General features: G+C 39.0%; 1 protein-coding gene across 2 annotated transcripts in view; it reads right to left on the bottom strand.

The window, feature by feature from the left end:
• PPARG (peroxisome proliferator activated receptor gamma) overlaps window positions 1-26,909 on the bottom strand; it is a 103,170-nt gene that overhangs the window by 70,985 nt on the left and 5,276 nt on the right. Inside the window, exon 2 of one of the 2 annotated variants that reach the window (XM_075130557.1) lies at window positions 6,430-6,468. The exons of the other annotated variant lie outside the window; for it this stretch is intronic. The gene's annotated coding sequence lies outside the window, so the exon portion shown is untranslated. The remainder of the gene's footprint in view (window positions 1-6,429; window positions 6,469-26,909) is intronic. 2 annotated transcript variants of the gene reach the window in all.

Consider the following 26,909-nt stretch of genomic DNA (forward strand, 5'->3'; position numbering starts at 1 on the left):
CTGAAGGTAATGGAAATTTTACCCTGCACAGGGATTGCATAATCAGCTCTGTTAAACAATGATGGAAACTGCTTAATATTCTCTGACAATCAGCTTCTGCCCTTCTGGAATCACAGTGATGTCAATTTTCAGCACAATGGAAAATTTGGAATTTTAATACCCAAGAACGATGGGCCAGTTTACTAACTGTTGCAAGCCTAGAATGTCCATACTTTGGACAATTTATGTAATGTATTTACCATATTTTGTAAATTCCTTTATTTTCAGCTATAATTAAAGAACCTGCATGAGTCTGAATCTAACATAAACTGTGTTGCTAACCTTTGCCATTGGAAAATCATGAGTCAGACCCCCCACAAAATCACAAGATTGGCTTAAAAATCATGAGGATTTTTTAAAAATGAAATGTGAGTTCTCTTTACTTTCCTTCCAGTTTCTGAGCCTTTAAAGTGCTCTCAATTCACATATCTGGCTGACAGCAGGAGCCCCAGCCATCCAGGGCTGACAACGGGAGCCTCTCCTCGAGGGCCCTGTGAAGAAGGGCTCCCACTGTCATCTCCAGGTGGCTGTGGCTCCCACTGTCAGCCCCAGCCACCCGGGGCTGGCTGAGAGCAGGAGCCCTGGCAGGCCAAAGCAGGCTGACAACAGGAGACTCTCCTCGCAGGGGCCCCAGGAGGAGGGGCTCCTGCTGTCCTCCCCAGGCTGGTCAGGGCTTCCACTGTCCGCCCAGGGTGGGCTGACAGCAGGAGCCCCGGCTGTCTAGGGCTGACAGCGATTTCTAAGTAAAATTATTAAAGTGATCTCAGTTTAAAACTCCCAAATGTCAGGATATTTGTTTTCAGCCACAGCTGGAAAAAAAATCTGACATTTCGTTCTATCACGAGATCATGAGTCAGGCTTAATTTTACTTTAAAATCGCATCTCTCACAATTAATTCAGGTGAGTTGGCATGTCTTCATAAAATACATTCAAATGACTCTTTGTATTGTGTATATAAATATTGTAGGGACTCTGAAATGTCCCTCAACCCTAACCTTGGATAGAAAAACTCTGCAGAACCGTTCAGTCACCATGCCCATTTTCATCAGGGGACTCTCCAAAGCCACAAAAGAGAGGTGGATACCTGCCTATAGGACTAGGACCACAACCACTAACTTTTCATATAGTGAATCAAACAGCTATTAAGGGTAATAACTGTCACTAGCAGCCTGTCAGGATTTGTATCAGTGGCCTTGAGGTAAAAAGCTACGTATTCTGTTACCAGGTCCTTGAACCATCCATCTTCCTTACCTGGATTTCTTAGAAAATATCCAAAAGATACTAGTCCACTTTAAGTTCCTTCTGTTTTCTTTAAAGATACAAACAACCAAGTTTCAGAGGAACAGCCGTGTTAGTCTGTATTTGCAAAAAGAAAAGGAGTACTTGTGGCACCTTAGAGACTAACCAATTTATTTAAACAACCAAGTATTTGCTTACCGGCTTTGACTTTATTTGCCACATTTCAACCCAGTGAAAAGTGTTATAGTCAGATTCTAACTCCAGGAGATTAGGAATTAATGATTAAGTGGTGATACAACATTAACTATAGTGGTGCAAACAGAGTTGTTACACTGAATTTTAGCAGCAATAGAAGGAGAGAAAAGAAACAGATTGGGTAAATTTCAGTTTCCTTCCCTGTATCATGTGCTCTTGTCATCTCCTTGCCCCCTTCTATATTTAAAATTGCATTAAAAATTCCTTTTATAAGTCATCCAATAAGACATATAACAGCAGATCTTTTAGCTTAATCTGCCATGATACCTGGAATTATATAAAGCACATTTTGAGATAAATATGTATGGCTGCCTATACATATTTATTGCAATAAAAAGCTTAATCACATTTTCATGTTTTTCCAGAAAGTTTATTAAAAGAGGGTAAGTCTGCATATAGAAAAAAATCACATTAACATTTTCTAGATTTAATCACAATTAATATCAATAGACATTCTTTATTTGAACAATTAAATATGAATCCATTACCACAATCTTGGTAAGTCTGTAACTTTTATATTGTTTAAATTCTGAACGATAAATTGGAATGTGGTCCACATAGTCTGGAATCCTTAGGAGCTAAAATGTTGTCGTTTTAAATCATTTTCCTCAGTTCATTTTGGAATAATTCTTATAGCTAAGTATGCAATAAATTGTGTTGTCATGCTTCAGTAATTTTACAACTGGATTTATTTTCTAGGTAAGCAAGTACCATATGAGGAACTAAAAGTTTTTATTGTGACTTTTTGTAACCCCTGAAACATGCCTATGAACAGCTAAATATCATGTGGTTGGTGGGATATATTACTACACTCGGGATGAGTTACTGTGGCTTTTTACTGTTCTGAAATAGTTCAAAAACAGATTTTTTTCCTTCTTTGCTCCTGTAGTTATTCCCAATCTAAACAAAATCAATAGTTTGCAAGTTTCAAATTAATCTGAACCAAAATCACAATGCAAATGACTGAACTCTAACAAGACTGAATTTTACTCAAAGAACCATTATCAGATTACAATATATTTATAATTGAGATTATAGCAAAAAAATAATTCATAACAGACCTCTGGATGACAACAAATGCAATATACTGTAAAGTAGAGCTAAATGTCAGGAATAGGACACTTACTGCATTCTTTTCACATGCAAAACTCCTAATTTAACTTTTCTGAACTATCTCAAATCCAAAATTGGGTCTTTAGAAGCAAGCTGCCCCCCAAACTCCGCACAGCCTGTCCTTTGGGTAGTAAGGCCAGTGCATCTGGTCTAACTGTATTACCTCAATTCACACACAGAAATTCCACAAGAACAGATTTTTTTGCAGTAGTTTAGCTGACCCCACACCAGAAGGATTGGGTCTAGTGTAGGAACAAGACCAGGAGCACAATAAGAGCAAGGACAGAAATGGTCAAACTTTACCCCACCATCTATGACCCTGAGAGCTCCGCAATACCAACTGTTAGAGGGCACATCATACCATGACTCACATCAGGGCTGTGCCCTAAAATACTGTTATCACAATATATATCACAAAGGTATCATGTAAGGTATAATATATAAACTAGTGACATGCTGGTCCCAAAAATAATTGTGTGATGTATGTATGTATTCTGTACAAAGAGTTATAGATGGGTGCTGAAAATATGTTCTTAAAATGTGTTTGGGAGGCAGTGCATGTAGAAACAGATTGACAGAGCCAGAAGAGTACCCAGAAGTCACCTACTACAGGACAGGCCCAACAAAGAAAATAACAGAACGCCACAAGCTGTCATCTTCAGCCCTCAACTAAAACCTCTCCAACGCATCAAGGATCTACAACCTATCCTGAAGGACGACCCATCATTCTCACAGATCTTGGGAGACAGGCCAGTCCTTGCTTACAGATAGCCCCCCAACCTGAAGCAAATACTCACCAGCAACCACACACCACACAACAGAACCACTAACCCAGGAACCTATCCTTGCAACAAAGCCCGTTGCCAACTGTCCACATATCTATTCAGGGGACACCATCATAGGGCCTAATCACATCAGCCACACTATCAGAGGCTCGTTCACCTGCCCATCTACCAATGTGATATATGGCATCATGTGCCAGCAATGCCCCTCTGCCATGTACATTGGTCAAACTGGACTGTCTCTGCGTAAAAGAATAAATGGACACAAATCAGACGTCAAGAATTATAACATTCAAAAACCAGTTGGAGAACACTTCAATCTCTTTGGTCACTCGATTACCAACCTAAAAGTTGCAATTCTTCAACAAAAAAACTTCAAAAACAGACTCCAAGGAGAGACTGCTGAATTGGAATTAATTTGCAAACTGGATACAATTAACTTAGGCTTGAATAGAGACTGGGGGTGGATGGGTCATTACACAAAGTAAAACTATTTCCCCATGTTTATTCCCTCCCCACCCCACACTGTTCCTCAGATGTTCTTGTCAACTGCTGGAAATGGCCCACCTTGATTATCACTACAAAAGGTCCCCCCCCCTCCCCCCCTCCCGCTCTCCTGCTGGTAATAGCTTACCTTAAGTGATCACTCTCCTTACAGTGTGTATGGTAACACCCATTGTTACATGTTCTCTGTGTATATAAATCTCCCCACTGTATTTTCCACTGAATGCATCCGATGAAGTGAGCTGTAGCTCACGAAAGCTTATGCTCAAATAAATTTGTTCGTCTCTAAGGTGCCACAAGTACTCCTTTTCTTTTTGCAAATACAGACTAACACAGCTGCTACTCTGAAACAAAGGAATGTGTGTTTACCTGTCTTACTGACTTGCTTATAGGCACAGGAGAATAGAAGCATATATTCATATAAAGTAAACAAAGCCATCAAACTAAACAAGCGGGGAGAAGCCTGTTTAATAATAATGCCAGGGGACAGAATCTACACCCCAGGAAGCCTTCCCAGCTCTTGAGGCAGAGACAATGGACGTTGAGCAATATAAGGGAAGCAAAAAGAACTTTTAATTATTCATCACTGTGGGGACGACAGGGTACATCATGCTCTGAGCCTATGAAAACTGAATCTTCGTGGCCTGAAAGGCAAGAGCTGCTGGAAACTTGATGTAAGTGAGAAATCTGCTTAGATAAAGATTGTAACTTGCTGAAATGAAATTTCAGTCAGTAGAATGTATTGTATTTATTTTGTTTACTTGTAAACATACATTTCTTTTATTCTTGCTTAGTATTACATAAATCTCTGTTGTTTGTTAATAAACGTATTCTTGTTTTATTACAAAACCACCTCAGCACTGTGTATTAAAGTGAGTGTGAGTCCTCAGCTAAACCAACAGGTTTGTAGGTATTCTGTTTCTTTGGAGGCAGCAAATTTGATCATTTCTGTGAGTGTCACAGTGAGAGAAACTGGACAATTCAGAGACATATCTCTGGGGAACTCAGCAATTGGAATTTGCTGTTTATTATCTTCAAGTCAAAGTTAGATTGGCAGAGTCATGAACAGTTTGCTGGTCTGTCAGGGAACTCACACACAATTTAGCAGCAGCAAAGCTCTCACTCTTGCTAAGTCAGAGTGGTAACACAGTCAGGCTCACAGTTCTGAGTATCCTGGGTAAAATGTCACACCATCCAAACTGGAATAGGTTTGGAATTTAGGGCCTGGTTTTGGTCCATCTCTCATGCTTACCTTCACTTACTACTTCTGAATATTTCCCCTAAAAATGGGAACTTGGAAAGGGGCCTAATCCTAATTTTACAACCCCTGTCCACCAAACAGAGACTCCTGCCTTCCCCAAGTTCACAAAAAGACACTTCTCATGTATCCACTTGCCCTCTTCATCCAGGCACCCCTCATTTGTACTAGATGAGCTTGCAGAGTGTATGCAATAACATAAAATTGTTTAGTACAAATGACACTCTTCCCCATATTCAGAGAACATCTGAACTATGGGATTGTCTTCCGCTGGTGTAAACTGGCATAGAGTCTGGCCCATAGTTCAGAAGTATATACTACATTACACAGCTATATATCGTATGTTCACTTATTCAGACAAGACAATAATACACTTGGGGTGATATCCTGGCTCCACTTAAGTCAATGGCAAAATCCCCATTGACTTCAATGAGGCTGAGATTTCACCCAGTGTTTTTTATTGCTTAGGAAACTTGTGTACCTTTTGGTCAATACCAGGACATACCATATTTAAACCCTAATGGCCAGCACAGCTAGGCATATCATGGGCCTCCTCCACTGAATCTCTGTTGTGAGCCAATGGTTAACCACTTTGACAAAAACATTCCTGTGCAATACCAGATGTGAGAAAAGGCTACACATGTATTGATACCAGCTACACCAACTATGGTGCATGGCATTCAGAGAACTGAGTTCCACATCTTCAGATATCTTTCAGGGAATAACTTACACCCAAGAGATTAAGTTCACCTCACATCTTTTGAATTTTTCCAATTAACCTGAATTGAGTGAGGCAGAATGGAACATTAAACCCATTGTGCTGGAGTTAAACTTAAAGGAAGAGACAATATATCAGAAACAATGAGAGAATTTAAAAGTAAATATTGCCATTTAAATCAACTGAAGTCATTAAAGAAGGTGATTATGACAGATACAATTAGTTTGGTACTTATTCTCAGATCTGTGATAGCACAGAAACAATGGACCATAAACTGAGTTTTTACACACACAATTGCAAACAAAGTCTCTTTAGGAATCTTGCAAGTCTTAAAACTCACATTGGTGGTGTACACCTAAAAACAAAACAAATAAACAACCCTCTCTATAAGAGCTTCAACTAGTTATGTATGAGTGCCAAAACTTGAGGAACTACCACACTAATACACCTCACAAAGCAAAGCAAAAATATACATGGTAGATGCTTAAATCAGAAGCACATGGAGAGAGTTTGATACATACGAGGAGGTGATCAGCCCTGCCCTCACTGTGGACCTCTGCCTGTAGAGAAAAAGAAAATGCATCTCAAAAGAAGAGCACCTTGATGTAAGCAGGATCATCTTACAGTACGATTGAAACTATTTGATTGGAAGGGTTAGGCTGGTATTTCCAGTTTGGGCTACACGATAACTTCCTTACAAGACTCATCCTCTCAATTAAAGTAAGAAAAGTTGCTGCTGATTCCATTATTTATGCTAGAATGCCTTGTAGAATGCCTTTCTCATTTTCTTCTGTCAGATAAAGAGACACATATTCCACTGACTTCAACAGCCTTACACCAGGACTTGAAGAAAGCTAAAGGGGCTTCGGGCAGTTATCTTCATTGGAAAAGAGGGAAGAGGAAGACAGAAATTCACAGAAATTCTAAAGATAAAAACCCAGAATCATCAATGGGAGATGCCCAGATAAATCTAAGGGCAGACTTGGATGCTATGTCCTGCCAGTCAATCCTATCTTCATTTCACTTATTGTTCTGGCATGCTAAAGACACTCACTGGAAACTGTTCAATAACATATTGTTGGAAAATTGTTAGTGCCCTAGTCATTCAGCATCATTTTGAAGCTCCATGGGAATTTAGGTATGCAAAACTTATTAGGATATGACCTTTCCCTTAGATTTCTTATTTTAAGATCAAGTTACTATGAAATGTCCCCAGTGGGAGTTACTGTGCTTCCTTCACAGATAAGGAAAACAGCAATGGCAAATTACAGAAAGAGGACTTTCATATATTTGTACAGAACAGACAACATTGTGGTCTTGAGAGACATCCAAAGCATTCTCGAAGTCAAGAGGAAAGTCATGCGATATGTTACTAACCCCGCTTTCCCCGAAACATAACAAGAGTATTTCCTTAAATCTTTTAAATGCCCCTCCCACCCCCCCACACACACTTTTTTTTTTTTTTTTTTTTGCACTGCAGTACCTAAATTGCTTGACATTAAGTTTTCATTAACTTTCTAGGCTTCTGGGCTCCTTCTATTCAGGGGGCTGAGGCTCTTGGTTGTCAGACATTTTTGGTATTCATTGCTCTTTCTGAAAACCCATTTTATGACGGTAGTCTGAAGTGGCTATTATCATCTCCATGTTCTCCAGTACCACTCTTTTTTTCTGTAACATGGACTTTGCCACTCAGACCATATTTATGCTCTCAGTACTTCCATGCTAATGGATTACTGTAATTCACTCCTAACTGTGAAACTAATCTGAAAGCTTCAGGACTTAGAAAATTCAGCTTCCCAATGCCTCTTTTGTTTTGCGAACAAGGAATTGGTAAAATCCAGTTCCACTGACCTACACTGATTGCTGATCAGCAAATGAATTCAATTCAAGATCCTGTGAACATAAGAACGGCCATACTGGGTCAGACCAAAGATCCATCTAGCCCAGTATCCTGTCTTCCAACAGGGGCCAGTGAATGGTGAATTAATTTTTTAATAATCTAGGTCAATTGTACTGAGGTGACCATCTCTCATTTTATATCTCTCAAAGATTTATGAAGTCTGCTATGGTGTCCTTACTTTGCATACTGTGTTTTTTTGTAAATTATGCCAGGGACTTTCAGTTCAATGATTCATATGAAAAACCTCCCTGACTGTAGGTACAACCTACCTCCGATTTAAAGCCAATGGAGTGGCTCTTTGCAAAGACTTCATTGGAAATTGGATCAGACCCTATGTCTGCACTTTCTAGCTGTCTCCAGTGTTTTGTGTAGGGTATTTTTATTTGAAGCAGTTCATCTTTGGCCATTTTGTTTTATTCTGATTTTCACTGTGCCTTGTGTTAGGCACTGTACAAACAGGATTATTTTTCTTTGCTTATTTTATGACAGTGTGTTTACCCTCCCTGGGCCACTGGGCCCAACTTTATTGTAATCACTATTGATTTTAAACTTTTCGGTAGAACCCATGTAGGTGAAGAAATAAATGTGAAAGAAATTTAAGTTTAAACGGTGCTGCTTATCTCAGAAATGTCTGTATTTGTAACCTATTTTTTTTTGCAAATCAAGATTGTAAAATCTAGCAGCTCTTGATCATTCGGATTGTTTTTCAGGATAGAGTAATTTGCTTGCTGAAAATAAAATCAGCAGGTCAATAAAAGAATAGCTAAAAAAAAGATTAAATATTTTGCCTTTTGGGCATTCAGGGCACATAACTGTTCTCTCCAACCATAAATACCCTGCTAAGCAAATAACATAAGATACGAAATGGTGAAATATAGTAAATGCTTAACTTAAGCGTTTAATATCCTGGAATAAGATTGTTAAATTAGTACACTAGCTATGAATCGCCTCCTATCTCTCAAGGTATTTATTATATATACTCGACTCTATATCGGAATATTGTGGCAACACTGTAATTAGCAGAAAAATGGAAGAATTCTAGTCCCGCCTCAGAGAAGTTTAGAGAAACCCAGTCTGTCTCAAATGTCTGAGACTCTCTAATTGATGGGGCTGCAGAGTGCCATTTAAAGTGTGTGTTTGTGGGCATAGATTTGTGCCTTCCACCCCACCTGACTCTCTTTCCCTCAGACCCCCTCACTGCACTACCAGCAGCCTGACGTTGTTGGCCCATGAGCCCCTGCACGCACCCTGTCCAAATTTGAGTGACCAGTGTTGCAACCTGCATACAGGGTTGTGGTGCCTCAGTGTTGCTGCAGCAGGTCACAACATCACTCTCTCAAATTTGGCCCAGCTACCCCACCATTATGGCCAAAAAGTGGCCAGGCCATGGCCTACGTGACCCCTCCACTCTGCAGCCTATGAATCATTGGGAAAGTTACAATTAGAAGAATATGTGAATTTCCACAAAACTGCATATTTGAGTGAAATCCTTCTCTCTTTAGTCATGTGAGTTGTTCTACTGACTTCTTGTGTGTTTAGAGCAAGCAGGGCTTGGTCCCTTAAAGCTTTCTTGCAACTACAGTTGGACTGTGGGTCTCTTGGCTAATTATATTTGCTTTTCCAGAAACTGCCCTTCCTCTTTAAATGACTGACAAGAGATAATAATTTACTGCTGTAAGAATCAAGTAGCAGGCAGCCCTTAAAACAATTTGGATTGCAGGCCCTAGGAGTTAATTGACCTGAGGCCAATCTGCCTCCCTTGGGTAAATAAAGAGTCATTATGTAAATTAGTGGGTTAAAACTCTCTAATAGAATATGCAACACAGGCTAAATAAATCCAGCCTTGTGTGATTCACTAAATGCATCTCCATGGTACACTGATGTCATATGTATCCTGAATTCAACTTGTTAGTTCTATTCTATATAGGTTTTTATACCACACTCATGAATGTAGTATCTGAGCGCCTCCCAATAGTCCATTAAACATAGTGACTACACATCTGTCATATGTTGTTTGTTCTTTCATCCTCTCCAGAGAGGTTCAATGGAGTGTTTTGTTTTAGTAGGTTTTTTTTTTTAATTTATTAAATAAATATACCTGTTGCTATGTGTTTATAAAAGGCAAGGTCAAAGAAATGCACCTTGCACTTGGAGTGGAAGGTGGTGAGATTTATGATGGTCCTTAGTTCCCGGAGAAGTTCATTCCACAGTCTTGGACCACCCTCAAACAAGGCACCCCAAAAAAAGGTTGTCTCCTCTTTGCAGTTTCTAGAAAATGCTAATAATATTAAATGAATTAAATCCAAAGTTGAAAATCACCAGCCCACAGAAAGGAAAAGCCATCTGTTGGCTAACCTCATTTCTAAGAAGAAAAGGAGTACTTGTGGCACTTTAGAGACTAACAAATTTATCAGGGTTCCTTCCCCACTCTGAACTCTAGGGTACAGATGTGGGGACCTGCATCAAAACCTCCTAAGTTTACTTTTACCAGCTTAGGTTAAAACTTCCCCAAGGTACAAACTATTTTACCTTTTGCCCTTGGACTTTTGCTGCCACCACCAAACGTCCAACCAGTATTATTATTAGGAAAGAGTCTGTTTGGAAACATCTTTCCCCCCCAAAATCCTCCCAAACGTTACCCCCCCTTTCCTGGGGAAGGCTTGATAAAAATCCTCACCAATTTGCATAGGTGACCACAGACCGAAACCCTTGGATCTTAAGAACCATGAAAAAACATTCAGTTTCTTAAAAGAAGAATTTTAATAGAAGAAAAGTAAAAAGAATCACCCCTGTAAAATCAGGATGGTAAACTCCTTACAGGGTAATCAGATTCAAAACATAGAGAATCCCTCTAGGCAAAACCTTAAGTTACAAAAAGACACAAAAACAGGAATACCCATTCCATTCAGCATAGCTTATTTTTCTCAGCCATTTAAAGAAATCAGAATCTAACGCATATCTAGCTAGATTACTTACTAAGTTCTAAGACTCCATTCCCGTTCTAGTCTCAAAGGTGCCACAAGTATTCCTTTTCTTTTTGCGAATACAGACTAACACGGCTGCTACTCTGAAACCTCTCATTTCTAAGAATATTGTACATCTGCCGGCACGTTCAAAAAATTATTCAGCCCAAGTTATATCTCTGTTCCTACTGTTGTGACATTGAGTTTCTGCAAAGGAGCACAGTCTAGGTGCTAAGAGTTTATTTACAGAGGGCAGGACTGAACTTTGCATGTGAACACATACAGAACATGATAAAGATCTTTCTGTCTCATTAGTAATTTACAGAATTGTGATTTGCTACTCCCAACACACCTATAATTGAATTCCTTAGTCATAAAATCACTGGGACCAAACAAGTTCAGATATCTTTTATCTGTTGGTTTTTTTTAATCATACGTTAACCTATTTCTTATAGAGCTTTTCTTCTTTTTATAGATTCATTTGCTTAAGTTATAAATTAACCCCAGTACTTACTCTCCCACAGGCCACATACTCCAGTTTTTTTATGCTTCTTGCAAAAATTTCAAGCTTTATAAGTTTTATGGTTTGGAGTCACTCTGAACAATAGTTGGTGTTTAAGGTATAGTAAAAAGTAAATCTCAAAAGATTCACTGAGCCGTTATTCATTGATCCATTTGGATCCATTGATCCAAATGTCCAAAAGTCGAGATAGTGCTCTATTCCTTTCTGGTCTAGAAATCATGCTAGGCATATCAAAAAGGGAAAAGGTTCTCTTGTGAGACTTCTGGTACTTCCTGGTGATGTTGACTAATGCAAGGCCCAGGCCTGCAAACTTCTTACTCAGGACAGAAATCCCATACGCTTTAATGGCATCTGAAGGGGCCAGCACATCCCAAAATGCACTTAGTGCTTTTCAAGATTGAGCCATAACTTCATTTTACCCATATTAACCAAACATAAACATGTATTAAACAGACTGATTAAAAACAATTAAAAATACAATACATTTTCATTAACTTTTTTTTGTATGTTCAGACAAAACATTCATTTCAGCAGCTGAGATAATACACAGACTATTTGCCTTATTGTCTCTCTTTTCCCCACCCGAAACCATTCAAATTCTGGAACTTGTCTTGACAAGACCTTGCACAATAAGTATAGCTTTTTCTAAAGTTTCATTCTTGTTCTTACTAAGGTTTTTCATAGGAGAATGTGGAGCACTCTGAAAAAAAAATTACTTGGGGATGATTCAGGGATTGGCAATGTGACTTAAAGAACCTTGCATCTCTAAGTCACTCTTTCAGATCCAGCTTAGACTAGCTGTGACCATGACTGACGTGTATATTGCATATACTTAGGTGGTGACTTAATACAGTTCCTGGGGATGTGCCCACATCATCAAAATACAGTCACAAATGGCACTGATTTATTTTAAAAGTTATTTATTTGGACTTTCTGATTTCATACATATTTATTCTAATATAAAGTATACGACAAAGGGTTTAGGAACTTGTAAATTGCATTTTTTATGTTTACATGGTTTATTTTTCATACAGCAGGTTCCCTCCTCTATTTTCTTCTCCTAATCTATCTCAAAGGCTCATCTGTCCTTCCAGACAAGGAGAGCTGAATCTTGCTCCCTCCACAGTATAATAATTCTACTCCTGAGGTTGCTTGATGGCCGATTGAAGTTAGTATTTTAACATTTCCACATTGAACTGAGTTTGTGTCTCTAGTTTGTAATACTCTATATTTAGCAATAATCCCCATTACATAAATCTGTGACAAGCATTCTTTTAAAATGTTGTGACAAAAGATTTGTTCTCAGACACTTCATCTCTTTTATTATTTACAGTAGGTCATTGTCCTATCTTTGTTTTGTCTTTGCAAAATTTTGTATTTTCTGCTCTTTTAAAACAGAATCGATAGCAACACGGTAGAAAGAGCTTTAACAGTCAAAATAAAATATCTTTATCAACTTTACAACAGAAGTAACTTTTCTTTGCTACTGGAGTGGCTTTCCTGTTTAAATACATACTATCGAATATCTTAGGCCTTAATTTTTCATGCTTTTTACAATTTAAACTTCAGTGAGCAATTTTTTCCTGGTTGTACAAATCTGTTTGGTTTTAAAATTGCTCTTGTTAATTCTGTGTAGTTAAAAAAAAGTCCTGTGTTCTTATTGTAAATCCCAAACATAGGCCCCAGTCATGCAATGGAATCCAGTTGAGTGTAGTCCCACTGAAGACAATGGGAGTCTAGAGCGGTGCGCATAAATGTCAGCCTGCACATATCCCTCTAGAGAATCAGAGCCTTAAACTGTGCATATGTGCCATCTATTATCAGGCCTTGGGTACCCAGCTCATAACTTTAATTGCATAGGGGACTTTCACTCAAGTCAGAAGGAATTTTCTTTACAGAGCAAACAAAATCTTATTTATTCTTTCAAGGTGACCAGGAAATTTAGTTATATATAAATATGATATAATGCTTGACATATACCGAGAGAGAGAGAGAGAGAATCTTTTGCAGACAATAATGTGTCTATAACATATATGGGGAAAACATGATGATGTGATGTGGTATAAGGGTTTTATCAACTTGAGTTTGAAACAGACGTATAACTAAGGGGTGAACTGTGTAGGTCAACCCAAAAGGGCTCTGATAAAAATCATTATTTCTTACCATCCCTCATAGACTATAAGGAATGCACATATGTCACAGAAAATGTATTTTAGAAATCTTTTTATAGTGGTTTTTAAAAAATGTATTGCATGTTCCTCCACCTGAAAAGGCAAATGCCCTAGTTAGTATGAGTCCAACTTTACAGGAATCTGTGGAGAACATAAGAAAAGCCAAATTGAGCCATACCAATGGTTCATCTAGCCCAATATCTTGTCTTCCGACAGTGGTAAGTGCCAGATGCTTCAGAGTGAATAAACAGAACAAGGCAATTATTGAATGATAATCAAGTGATTTTTTGGCACAAAACTGTCTAAAAATGACCTAAAATAACAGGCTTTTTGTATAAAGAAAAGCTATCTCAGGCCCTTCCAAGTGTTAGATATAAAACTTCCATCTCTGGCGCTCAGTGCTTGCAAGATATCAGACTTTAAATCATACAATTTTTAGGTCTAGAAAAGCTATCATTGGAACTGCAGTGGAACTTGCTCATCCTGGCCTCAGGCAGGGAGAAGTTTAAGAGGAAATTCCACACTTTTCAAATTCAGGAGTGTCTTGGGCAGTAGAGCAATAACTGTGAGTTTGGTTTTTTAGTATGAAATAAAATTTTTCAAAAGCCCCTAAGATCACCTAGGTGGTTTTGAAAATTTACCCAAAAAATTTAATTTTTACGATATTTTCCCCTCAAAGGTAGCTCCACTTCCTGGCTGTAGCACCATGATACATGGGCTGGAGCCCACTTGTCCACAGGGAGTGGAGGCTTACAGTTCTGAAAGGTTTTAAAGAATCTAAAAGTGAACAGCCTTCTAGACCACCTCTTCAAATCTCACCAAAAAATATGTTTCCACCACAGTCCTTAATGATAATCTGTCTAACATTTTTTCATCACCGTTAGCATGAACTCTCATCAGACACCTCTGAACTATTTTGTCTGTTGGGACTAGAGTGCAGCCAGGACCATGCGTATGTACGTTTGGACAGCACAGAGTACATTGCTGGTAGTCATTAAACAAAAAGATTCACAAGGTATCAAATTCCAGTAATTTCCCAAATATGTGGTCAGTGTTCCAAGAGCTAATCTAAAAGGAGTATTTGCATATTTACATATCACATGAAAATGAGGTTGGGGGGGTTTCTTCCAGGTCCCACAGCACAAGAACATACAAATCGTCACCCACAACCAGACTTGTGGTCCATCTACTATGCACTCCAGCAGAAGCTGGACAACTCTGGCTCTGATGCCAAGTTCCTGTATGCACATGACGTGATGTAGCAACTACCATGGAACCTGTGGGTACTCTTCCCTCTTACTTTGTATCCAAGCCTCCATGAGCTACAATAAACCATGTGGATATAGTACTAATATCCAAGCTATGAGGTAGACTAAATAGTAGACTGATTCTGTTTTAGGGGATTATGCAGCTTCAAATGGCATAGGTGAAATTGGTATACATAAAATGAATCACAGAATCATAGAATATCAGGGTTGGAAGGGACCTCAGGAGGTCATCTAGTCCAACCCCCTGCTCAAGAAGACAGTGATACAAAAGTCCTATTGGGTCAGTCGATCCTGCCAATGTAACATTCTTCCCCATAGTACAGTTTAGTAGAGCCCTGCAAATCCGCAAGTATCCGTTTTGTATCAGCGGATGTGACTATCCGCAGACCATTTTTACGGATTGCAGCACAGATGCGGATACAAATTTTGTGTCCACACAGGGCTCTGCAGCACACATTCAACAAAACTGAGCAGCTGTCAGTCAGCCTGCAGGCTCCAGCTTGGCTCTCTGAATCACACAGGTGGGATTGTTCTTTAAATGAGCAGGTGGCAATGGCTGCTTGCATTAGAGCTGCTGCAACTTGTTCAAGCCCCCCATGGGGAGGGCGGAACTGCAGAGAAGGTCCCAGAATTGTAGCCTCTCTGCCCAGAGTGGGGAAGGAGGTATGGCAGAGGCGGAGTGGGTGGCAGGGCAGGAGGTCTCTGGGGAGAAGTGGGGCTGGGGGAGGCAGCTGGGGGCTTGACACAGCCCTGCATCACTGCTGTACAGTGACCTGTGGAGCTGTTTAGATCCGTGCAAATCTGCGGATATCTGCAGACAATTTTTGCAGATCGTAGATTGGATGTGGATACACCTTTTTGTATCCACGCAGGGCTCTACAGTTTAGTGTTTTCTCTAGTCTACTTTTACAACTCTCATCTTCTACCATTTCCGTTGGGGAAACTGTTCCATAACCTAATACATGCACTGTCAGGAAGTTTATTCCTGGTATCCATCCTAAAATTGCCTTAATTTCATCCTTTAATTCTTAGCTATACCACCATGTACCACCCTAAGTTGGGGTTTTCAAAGGAGCCTAAAGGAATTAGTTATTCAAATCCTATTGTCCTTGAAAATCCCAGCCCTAAATTTCCTTTTTCTCATTGTTATTTACACACTTCATATATTTGTAGGCATGCCTCTTAACCTAAGCCATAAATACGTAACTTTTAATTAGGGCTGTAAAGCGATTAAAAAAATTAATCGCAATTAACCATGCAATTAAAAAAAATTAATCATGATTAATCATGCAATTAATCGCACTGTTACATAATACTAGAATACCATTTATGTAAATATTTTTGGATGTTTTCTACATTTTAAAATATATTGATTTCAATTACTACACAGAATACAAAGTGCACAGTGCTCACTTTATATTTATTTTTGATTACAAATACTTGCACTGTACGAAACAAAAGAAATGGTATTTTTCAATTCACCTAATACAAGTACTGTAGTGCAATCTCTTTATCATGAAAGTTGAACTTACAAATGTAGAATTATGTACAAAAAATAACTGCATTCAAAAATAAAACAATGTGAAACTTTAGAGCTGACAAGTACACTCAGTCCTACTTCTTGTTCAACCAATCCTTCAGACAAACAAATTTGGTTACAATTTGCAGGAGATAATGCTGCCTGCTTCTTGTTTACAATGTCACTTGAAAGTGAGAACAGGCATTCGCATGGCACTGTTGTAGCCGGTGTCACAAGATATTTTTATCTTATCTGTTGCTCTTCTCTGGTCTCCCTCCAGTTTGTCAATCTCTTTCTGGTAACATGGTGCTCAGAAATGAGTATTACAGGTGTTGTGTTATATCACTTTGCAAACTCATGTCTAATTTGCTGTCCTTGATCACCACTGGAGTCTCTCTCAACATTACTGAGGCCCTGCAATCCTCTGACCCCAAACAATCCCCTTCCCCAAGCTCCTGTGGAAAGGTCCAGTAGTGGACTGTTAGCTCCACTCAGCATATGCTAGAGATAATTAGCATGTTCACTATTCCTCCATCTCACACTGCCAGAAGAGAGTTACAGATCCATTTCCACTCCTGCATCTTCAGGGAGCATCTGTTTCTCTCTCTTTCTAGGGGGTCATTGGTTCTTCTTTAATCTTTGCCTCTCACTTGGTGCTGGGGTGACTCAGGGTTTTTCCTCTTAGTCTCTTCCTCCCAGGCTAGAGGGTGAGGGCCTGTGTTGGTGACACATCATACGTGTTTCTCTCCTCTTCTTTCTCCCCCTCAACTATCTCACCTCAAATGTAGACCTGGGAAGAGGGAGGTAGACATTGTCCACCTCATCCATGTTCTGCTCTCCCTACTTGATTATTTTTACACACTTCCACAACATTTGGAGGATGTTGACAGTTGGTCTGGCCAGGGGGCGGACTGCTGACTTCAGCCTCCCCACTATCTCAGCTGGTTCTCCTCTCTGTTCTGCACTCAAACACATCAGCAGAAAGCTGTGACTAACAGAAAGGGCAGGCAGTCAGCAGCCATCCTCCTGCTAAAGAATCAAACTTCAGCAGGAAGTTTAAGGTTGCCACACAAGCTGCATGACTCTATGCTGTGCTACATTTTCTGTTGATTCTGGGAAGTGGGAGAGAAAGAGGGGAACCAACTGAACAGCCTAAATCAATGAATACAGTCAGGCTAGACTACAGCAGCATCAGTGCTGTGTGTAAAAGCTATTTCTTATTAGTTAAATATGTTACCCTAACCTTACCTCAGACTTCACTGAAATACACTTTCTTCTTTGCTGTCCCTAGTGACAGAAGACCTGGCATTCGTCTTTGTGCATCAGACAATTCAAGTTCCAGCATGATTAATGAGAAATGGGACTGGATTTAAAACCAGGAGCCTTTTTGGACAAAACAGAACTGGCAGGAATGCCAAAATACTACAAAAAGACTGTTCTTATAGCACTTACAGCATGTCCTAAACAAGGGAGTGCCAAAAATCTCAAAGGAAGCCAGATATAGATGGGCTTCAAGACCAACAGGTTCAACTAAGAATTTTATACTTGAAGAAACAGATCCTAACCAAATGCCTATACTTTTAAAGATTTCCCCCCTTATTAATTCTTTCCTTTAACTAGCACCACAGGATAATTATGACTTAAAATTCAGGCTCTTTAAAATAATCATGCACCCACAAATTCTTCCTCACAGTCCTCCTGGGACTCCCTGATTTCCTTCCCTAATTCTTTCTTGGTTTCCCCAGACTCTCTTTTTTACTGGGCCTTCACAGAACCCTGGGCTTGGATCCCAAGGATCCTGTCTTAATCCACCAGTGCAAAAAGCATTTATGTAAAATATTCTGAACTCAAATAGCCCTTTATTTTAGATTAAATATACTGTAAATATTCCACAATACATTAGATACAGAACATGTCACAGCCTTGCAAAATTCTCCAAACTATCCTGTGCAATTTTTCTTCTGGGGATGTTTATGTTTGTAAAAATCAGGAGAACACAGTGTTTATGACAACAATTTTATTATTTTTTAAAACAAGGCTGATAATCCACACAGAGCAATTTTCTGAGTCTTCATTTGATCTCTCACCTACTTAGAATTGGCACCCTGGTGACCTAAAAGTGAATGGAAAGAAGTGCACATGACTTTCACAACCACAGTATTACATCATTAAGGAGGAAACAGTGAATGATGTATAAGTCAGCAGTATGATGTGACTTATGTAACTCCTTTATTCTACAGAAAACGGCATTTCTAAACAAAACCAGGAACCATTCAAAAAAATGACAGCAATTATGGTCAAACAGGATATACCTCAAGAAGTGAAAGGAGAATGGTGATACACAAAACAGTTTAAATAGTGATAGACACAGCATGGTAGTAATGGCTTCATATAGGGAATACTGATGACGTAGTATTATAGAAATTTACTTGTGTGTTTTATAAATAAGTATATAAATTATGAAACACCTGTGAATGTTTTCCCTGTGATGATAATATTTAGATTTTTTAAATTTATTGCTTTACCACAAAAAGTTTTCTAAAGGCTATGTCTACAAAAATGGATGCTACTTACAGGAATTAAAAGACTTAGCACTATAGTTCTATTCAGGCTTCCTACAGTATAATTTTTTTCTGATCAGTAGTAAAACCAACCCTGCTGGAGATGTGTGTAATTACTTGTTCCTTAGAAAAGTAATAAACTTGTTACATTTTTTAAAAAATTGCTGGTGCACCACAATGGGCTATGGATGCCGTAAGATATGTCATAACATGATAGCTCTGTTCTAACCTGAATATAATCCACAACATTGCAGTGATTCCCTTGCTATTAGTCATCTACTTTTTATACGTGTTAGACTACTATAGGCAACAAAATACTCCAGATTGTCTGAATGTAATTCATATTTGCCACTTCCTAACAAACTGGTAAATTAGCATATATGATCAAGAGGCAGGCCCAAAGAACGAATCTTTGACTTCTATAGGCATATTCTCGGGAAACTTTTAAGAAACATGTTAGGGTCTCTCATTCATGGTGCCACTGAATTTTTCTTCTCTTCGCAAATATCACTAATCAGCTCAGTGCAATTGGCAATCTTATATTGTAAAAGGCTCAAGATGGTAAAAGCATGGGTGTTGCATAAGACTGAGGTGGAATACAAGAATTAAGCAGAGGAAGCACACACGGAATTTGTTTGTATAATAACACCACTCTCTCTCTTTCACAAGTACCAACATCCAAATATTGTAAAACAACTGAGAACAACTAATTAAGCTTCCATAACTGTTTTTTAAAAGTTACACTTTTGCACTGGTAATAGCACTGATAGTGCTAATAATGAAGACAAATACTTTTAGTCATTGTTACAGAAAACTAAATGAAATGTCCTGCAAACTGCATAAGGACACCACACCAAAGTAACTGCCCCGTGTTTTATTGCCACTTACTATTTTGAAGTCACAAGTCACTGACCTTTTATAATATTAATCTTCAAACATAATCTACAGTTAATTATAACAACTCCTGGTTTCTTAGGCCTGGTCTACACTTAAAATTTTGCCAGCGTATCATTATCAGTTAGGAGCCTGGAAAAAAATCAAACCCTTAACATAGCTATTCTGGCCAAAGCCCTAGTGTAGATGCCGTTATACTGGCAAAATAATCCTTTATCTTATTTTGTTCAGGGCACTGTTATAAACGATATTATCAAAATAGCTCTGGTATAAACTGCATCCACTGTAGACAAGGCCTGAGAGTTTATTTCATTTGTCTTCTCAAAAGCCAAGACCAGTGCTCATGGCTGAAAAGGAAATCATATTACTTGAAATGAAAGTGAGAACTTATGTTTCCATACTTTTCAATACTGGTATAAGCAAGCTTTAAAGACAAAAATCTAAAAACAGGCAAACATGGGCAGGAGCAACATATTACAAAACACATTGCCTCTTTTTATGTTGGGACAATAATAGACATTTAAAGCATATAAAGCACTGAAACATGTTTTACTAAATATATATTCCTTAAACCATCATCACAAATATATATCATAACATATCACTGAGTTGGAAAGTAGAGGATGATTAAATGTAGATGCAAGTGAAAGACCTAAACTACGCTAAGACCTGGTCTACACTAGGAAATTAAGTCGGTATAACTACGTCGCTCAGGAGTGTGAAAAATCCACACTCCTGACCGACAGTTAAACCAACCTCAGCCCCGGTGTAGACAGCGCTAGGTCGACAGGAGAATTCTTCCTAATTCAAGCTGTAATCGAGTGAGGGAAACCTACCCATTATAAATTAGTGACTTTTGAAGCAATGGAGGAACACCAGCACCATTAGCCAATTGTAAAGGCCTTGTTCCAGGGCACAGATGAACCCCAGGAGTGAGGCCAAAAGAGATCCCCCATTGTCCTACAGAGAGCCAATACCCCAGCCTTCCTCAGAATTTCCCATATTTGGGCTTCAATAAGATGCAAATCCCCAAAACCATTTTCAGCACAGATTTCCAGTTTATGGAAATGCAGAGAAATGAGGTTCTGCCACACATGTTTCTAAATAAGATTATAAAACACAGAGAAAACTTTATATGTCTCTGAGGCCTGGTCTATACCTACAACTTAGATCAACCTAGGTATACCGCTAATGGCTGTGAAAAATGTTGTGCCCTGCGTGACATAGTTAGGTGGACCAAACCACCTCTGTAGATGCAGCTAGATGGACAGAAGCATTCTTCTGCAGACGTAGCTATTGCCTCTTGAGGGGGGTGGATTACCTACATCGACAGAAAAAACTCTCCTGTTAATGTAGGAAGTATCTACACTACAGTGCTGCAATAGCGCAACTGCAGTGTCATAGCTGTGCTGCTGAAGCACAGACGTATCCTAAAATTTTGCTCACAGGTACACCCATGCATGTCCTTTGAATTCCATGGGATTGCACACAAGGAAAGGAGGGCAGAATTTGGCCCTCTATTTTAGAAATTATTTGCTATGGTTAGAAGTCAATTTAGTAACACATATTGTACTATGCTTCTACAGAATGAGATCTGAGATCCCAGCATAAAATCCAGCAGCTGGAAAACCACTGCAGGTGATAGCAAGCACTAACTAAGTAAAATGTATTCAAGATTAAAGGATAAGCACTTCACTTTTAGTTACTGTGGACATCAAAAATGACAGTTCCTAAAAGTTAATTCTATCATAGGAAATCATACACCTTATGAGAAGTAATAAATAGAAGTGGTTGCATTTTCTCCAAGCTCTCCAACTAGATAGTACCACAAAGCTCCAGCTCTTAAGTAGTAAAACCTGTTTTTCTGACCACCCCTACTAAAAGCTCCTACTCACTAAAAGATCCTACTCTGAGTGTTAAAGCCTGTAATTAACATTTTTCTTTTCCTATCTCTTCTTTTGGAGTAACAAAATAACTCTTTGGATATTCTGATATCAGTTTTAAACTACCATGGTTGAGAATTTGTTTCTCAGGGACATAAAAATATCCCAGCTAACAAATACTGAAAATGATTAAAAATGCATAATTGATCACTATGTTTATATAAAAGTATATCAAACTTCTGAATTGCTGCCAAAATAAAAAAATTATTTCCCCTCCCTTCATACACACATTTCATTTTGTTTAGTATTATTTTAGAATCCCTTTTTATTCTTACTTCCACTGAAGAATGTTATATATCTTGTGTTTCTATGTTAAGATTTACAGGGCGGGTGGGGGGGAAGAGGCTGGGAAAAAATACTGCAATATTGCCTTGAGGATTAACCATATTACTTTTTAATATAAGATATATTTTCAAACTGAAGGTCAAATGGTGTGCACTTCTCAAACACGAATGTTCAGATTGCAACTCTCAATAAAATACTAAGAGAAAACTGTTAAACAGTAGCAGAATTACATTTCATTCCACGGTTAGCTGCTATAGTATTTACACAAGTGATGACCAATATGTTCAGAAGGTATGTATAAATACACAAGTTATGTACTTTGCACCTGAAATAAAATACTATGCTATGAAACAAAATACTATTTTATGGAATACAGTGTAATTATATGTCATGTAAAGTAGTTTAAGAGCAGATTGTAATCCTGGTCAGGGCTATTTTAAGCGACTATGAGTCTCCCTTCAAAATCATTAAATTGGACTCTTCAGCTGAAAGGCCCAAGACTCAGTATGTAACCTTCCTCTCTATCCCCACCTGCTCCAGATGCCTGTTCCATGACAGTTGTGAGAATTCATTCTCCTAAAGGGAAATAAATAATGTGTCCAGAATTGTGGTATTTGTGGAGGGAAAGTAGGGGAACATTAAGTAGAGGTTTCCTGTTAAACAAGAATGGGGCGCTAGAGTGGAGGGACTCTGTAATGTGTCACAGCCACATGCATGATAAAGAGGAAAGACATCTTAATTCCACACGGGACGCATGCTGTTATCACAAAAGAGCTGCAGAACTGCATGAAAAGCTAATTCTCTTCCCCAGGCATAAGCAGACAACATTACACTAGCGGCTGGTCTGTATGACTTTAGTTTGATTTGAATGAGCAGCATAATCTCACCTGCAAAACCTGTATAAAATTGTTTACATTTTGTTTAAATCTAAAGCTCAACTACAACTATAATGAACTAACCACATTAGCTCCAGAACATAATACAGAAAAATATACCACTGTTTATTTCAAAGGCATTTCTACAACAATGTCCTTGATATATCATTTATTTATGTTTATCTAGCTTTCGCCATGTAGTCTTGCTGAGCAAATAAGAACTCACTGAGGGCTTGATCTGGTATTCTCTGCACACTCAAAATCCCCACTGGATTCAAAGGGAGTTTTGGATGCATGTGAAATGCTGGAGAGAATCTCTAGAAGTTTCTAGTGCCTAGCTAGTCTTAGCGTGAAATCTTGGCTCTACTGATGTCAATGGCAAAGCCCCCATTGACTTCAGTGAAGCTAGGATGTCATGCTTAGATTTTGTGTGTGTGTGTGTGTGTGTGTGTGTCTTATAGTGCAACTCTTGCCTGTATTTTCTTTTGGTGGCATGTATTAGGTTATGTGTATGCCTCTCTGCTTGGAATGCCAGCATATGATCATCTTCAAAATGATTTTGGGTGGGATTTCCAACATCTCCCAGTATTGGTCTAATTCTACTTCCATGGAAGTTAATTTACCATTTAATTCAGTGGGAGCAGAGTTAGGTGACCTCGGCGTGCTTTTGAAAATCCCACCATTTGTCCCTTCCAACATGTATAGGATAAGACACTTCTTACAGAGTGATGGGAAGGTGTCAGATATGCTGCTCATGGAAACCGCAAAATGCTTCTGTGTGAAGTGGTGTGTAGCTGATATCTATCACTGGCCAGACACAGAAGGGGAAGGGAGGGAAGAGGGCGCAAGGGGCTTCCTCTCTCACCTTGTTCTTCTGGGCCAAGGCCAGTCAAAACACAGCTGGGAAGCAATGCCACTGCTCCACAACAGTGACAACAATAGCATCTCCAAAAGAAGAGGGCAGGGTGAGGATGAGAGAAGGCTTCATCTTCTGCCCACCCACTGCTCTAGCAAGCAGAGCTGACCACATAAATTGGGGAATGCACATTGCACCATGCACTTTTCGCAAGGGCCCTTTTGGTGAATTACCTCAAATCCCTCCTGCTCCTGCTCCAGCCCACGCCCTCCACATTCTCTTGAAGCATGAACTATATTTATTTACAGCATGGGCTGTACTGTGTGATTTAAACTGTAACCTATCCCGATGAATTCTGACCCATATTTCTGTTTTATTAAGGTTAAATAAAATTTTAAAAAACCTAAACCATAAAACAGTGTTAAGTACAAAAAATCTGAAATAGTTCCAATGCTATTTATACCTTAAAAAAATTTCCAGACAGTCTAATAGTTTTTACACTGAGGTCTCATGTTGTTGCATTAGAGGTCTGGAAAGAAACTGTCCCAATGTTCTTATTTAAAACTCTCAGGGTATTATTATTGCAATTACATTAAATCAATTAATTATTACTTATTTAGTATTACTAATACAAATGACAACTAAAGGTTTATATATGCAGCATTTCTACATACGGAGGATGTTATTCCATAACACTGAAATAATATGTACATCCTGTAGTCTAGCTATACATACATAGTGTACATGAATGTTTATGTACTAATATATACAAAGCATACACTTGTTCCTGAACATACATACGCATAAGTACCTAAGCTCTGTTTTTAAAAATTGCTAATTATCAACCAGCAGAGTAGCAAGTTAGTAGTTTGTTGTTCAGCTAGATGGGACTTTGGGATTCACAGACTTGAATTCATAGACTTTGTCCTGAATATGCAAACTGCATGGCATGCAGGTGATGTGCTTAGTCATGAGGGAAGAGGGTGGCTTATGCATGTCTACAAAGCATCACCTGTTAGTTGATTCCAGAAATTCATGAACTGGATTTTGAGATAGCTGCTTATCTTCTCTTGTTAAACAGCAGTTATTTTGCTATTATAGCCAATGCCAATGAAACAAACAAATGAAGCTAAATATGCTACATATGGAAAGCATCATCTGTAAGTCCAAGTTTCTGCTTAATGATCCCACCATTTCATTGTGTTCCCCGTGTTTGTTTGTATCTACTAGTGCTCTCGCCTCAGAGTTTTAGAACATAAGATCATTGGAATAGGCACTGTCTTTTCCTCTATGTGTGTACAATGCCTCACCCAATGGGCCCTGATCCTTGATCAGGCCATTAGGCACTACTGCAATTCAAGTAACAAACAATTAATAATCATAACTATGTAGTTCACTTTAAAGAACTTTAATCTGGGGAAGGATATCATTGTTTTGTTTGGTTCTTTTAATGGATTTAGGAATCCGTTAATAACTGGGCTGTGGAACATACTGGAAGAAGAGGGGAGATAAAGATTATGAGCCCAATCCTAACTCCCATGAAAGCTTTGCATATGCAAAGTCTGCAAATCAGGCCTTAAATGTAGCTAATTGTTTGCTAAATACTCTGTTGTTAAAATACTAGAGTTAGGGCTAGATTGCCTCTGCATGTGGGTTGTATGCAAGGGGACTCCATTGCAGCAGAAGCCCTGGAGGAATTCCGGGGCTCTGGAGGACCATTTACTGCAATGGAAACTCAGCAACTCTTTAAATTGGTACCATGTGCATTTCCCCCCACCCTCCATCAGCTGAGAGTGGACCACATCCCCATCCCACTCCACTCCCTTTGAAGACACTTGTGCACTCAGTAGCACAAGCCTCATAGATGCCCATATTATTATTGGCACCTGACTAGGAGCACAACTGGTCTAAGGGCCAGCTATGCTTCATAAAAAACCCAATCAGTTAAAAGAAAAGGAGTACTTGTGGCACCTTAGAAACTAACAAATTTATTTGAGCATAAGCTTTCGTGAGCTACAGCTCACTTCATCGGATGCATTCAGTGGAAAATACAGTGGGGAGATTTATATACATAGAGAACATGAAACAATGGGTGTTACCATACACACTGTAAGGAGAGTAATCACTTAAGTTGAGCTATTACCAGCGGGGGGGCGGAGTGGGGGGGCGCGCAGGGGGGGAAACTTTTGTAGTGATAATCAAGGTGGGCCATTTCCAGCAGTTGACAAGAACGCCTGAGGAACAATGGGGGGTGGGGTGGGGAATAAACATGGGGAAATAGTTTTACTTTGTGTAATGACCCATCCACTCCCAGTCTCCTCTATTCAAGCCTAAGTTAATTGTATCCAGTTTGCAAATTAATTCCAATTCAGCAGTCTCTCGTTGGAGTCTGTTTTTAAAGTTCTTTTGTTGAGAATTGCAACTTTTAGGTCTGTAATCAAGTGACCAAAGAGATTGAAGTGTTCATACATCATAACTGATTGGTTTCAGAGTAGCAACCGTGTTAGTCTGTATTCACAAAAGAAAAGGAGTACTTGTGGCACCTTAGAGACCAACAAATTTATTTGAGAATAAGCTTTTGTGAGCTACAGCTCACTTCATCCGATGCATTCAGTGGAAAATACAGTGGGGAGATTTATATACATAGAGAACATGAAACAATGGGTGTTACCATACACACTGTAAGGAGAGTGATCACTTAAGGTGAGCTATTACCAGCAGGAGAGTGGGGGGGGGGGAACCTTTTGTAGTGATAATCAAGGTGGGCCATTTCCAGCAGTTGACAAGAACCTCTGAGGAACAGTGGGGAGTGGGGGGTAATAAACATGGGGAAATAGTTTTACTTTGTATAATGACCCATCCACCCCCAGTCTCTATTCAAGCCTAAGTTAATTGTATCCAGTTTGCAAATTAATTCCAATTCAGCAGTCTCTCGTTGGAGTCTGTTTTTGAAGATTTTTGTTGAAGAATTGCCACTTTTAGGTCTGTAATCGAGTGACCAAAGAGACTGAAGTGTTCTCTAACTGGTTTTTGAATGTTATAATTCTTGATGTCTGATTTGTGTCCATTTATTCTTTTACATAGAGACTGTCCAGTTTGACCAATGTACATGGCAGAGGGGCATTGCTGGCACATGATGGCATATATCACATTGGTAGATGGGCAGGTGAACGAGCCTCTGATAGTGTGGCTGATGTGATTAGGCCCTATGCTGGTGTCCCCTGAATAGATATGTGGACACAG

The sequence above is a fragment of the Caretta caretta genome, chromosome 7 (genome assembly GCF_965140235.1).
Source record: "Caretta caretta isolate rCarCar2 chromosome 7, rCarCar1.hap1, whole genome shotgun sequence".
NCBI lineage: Eukaryota > Metazoa > Chordata > Testudines > Cheloniidae > Caretta > Caretta caretta.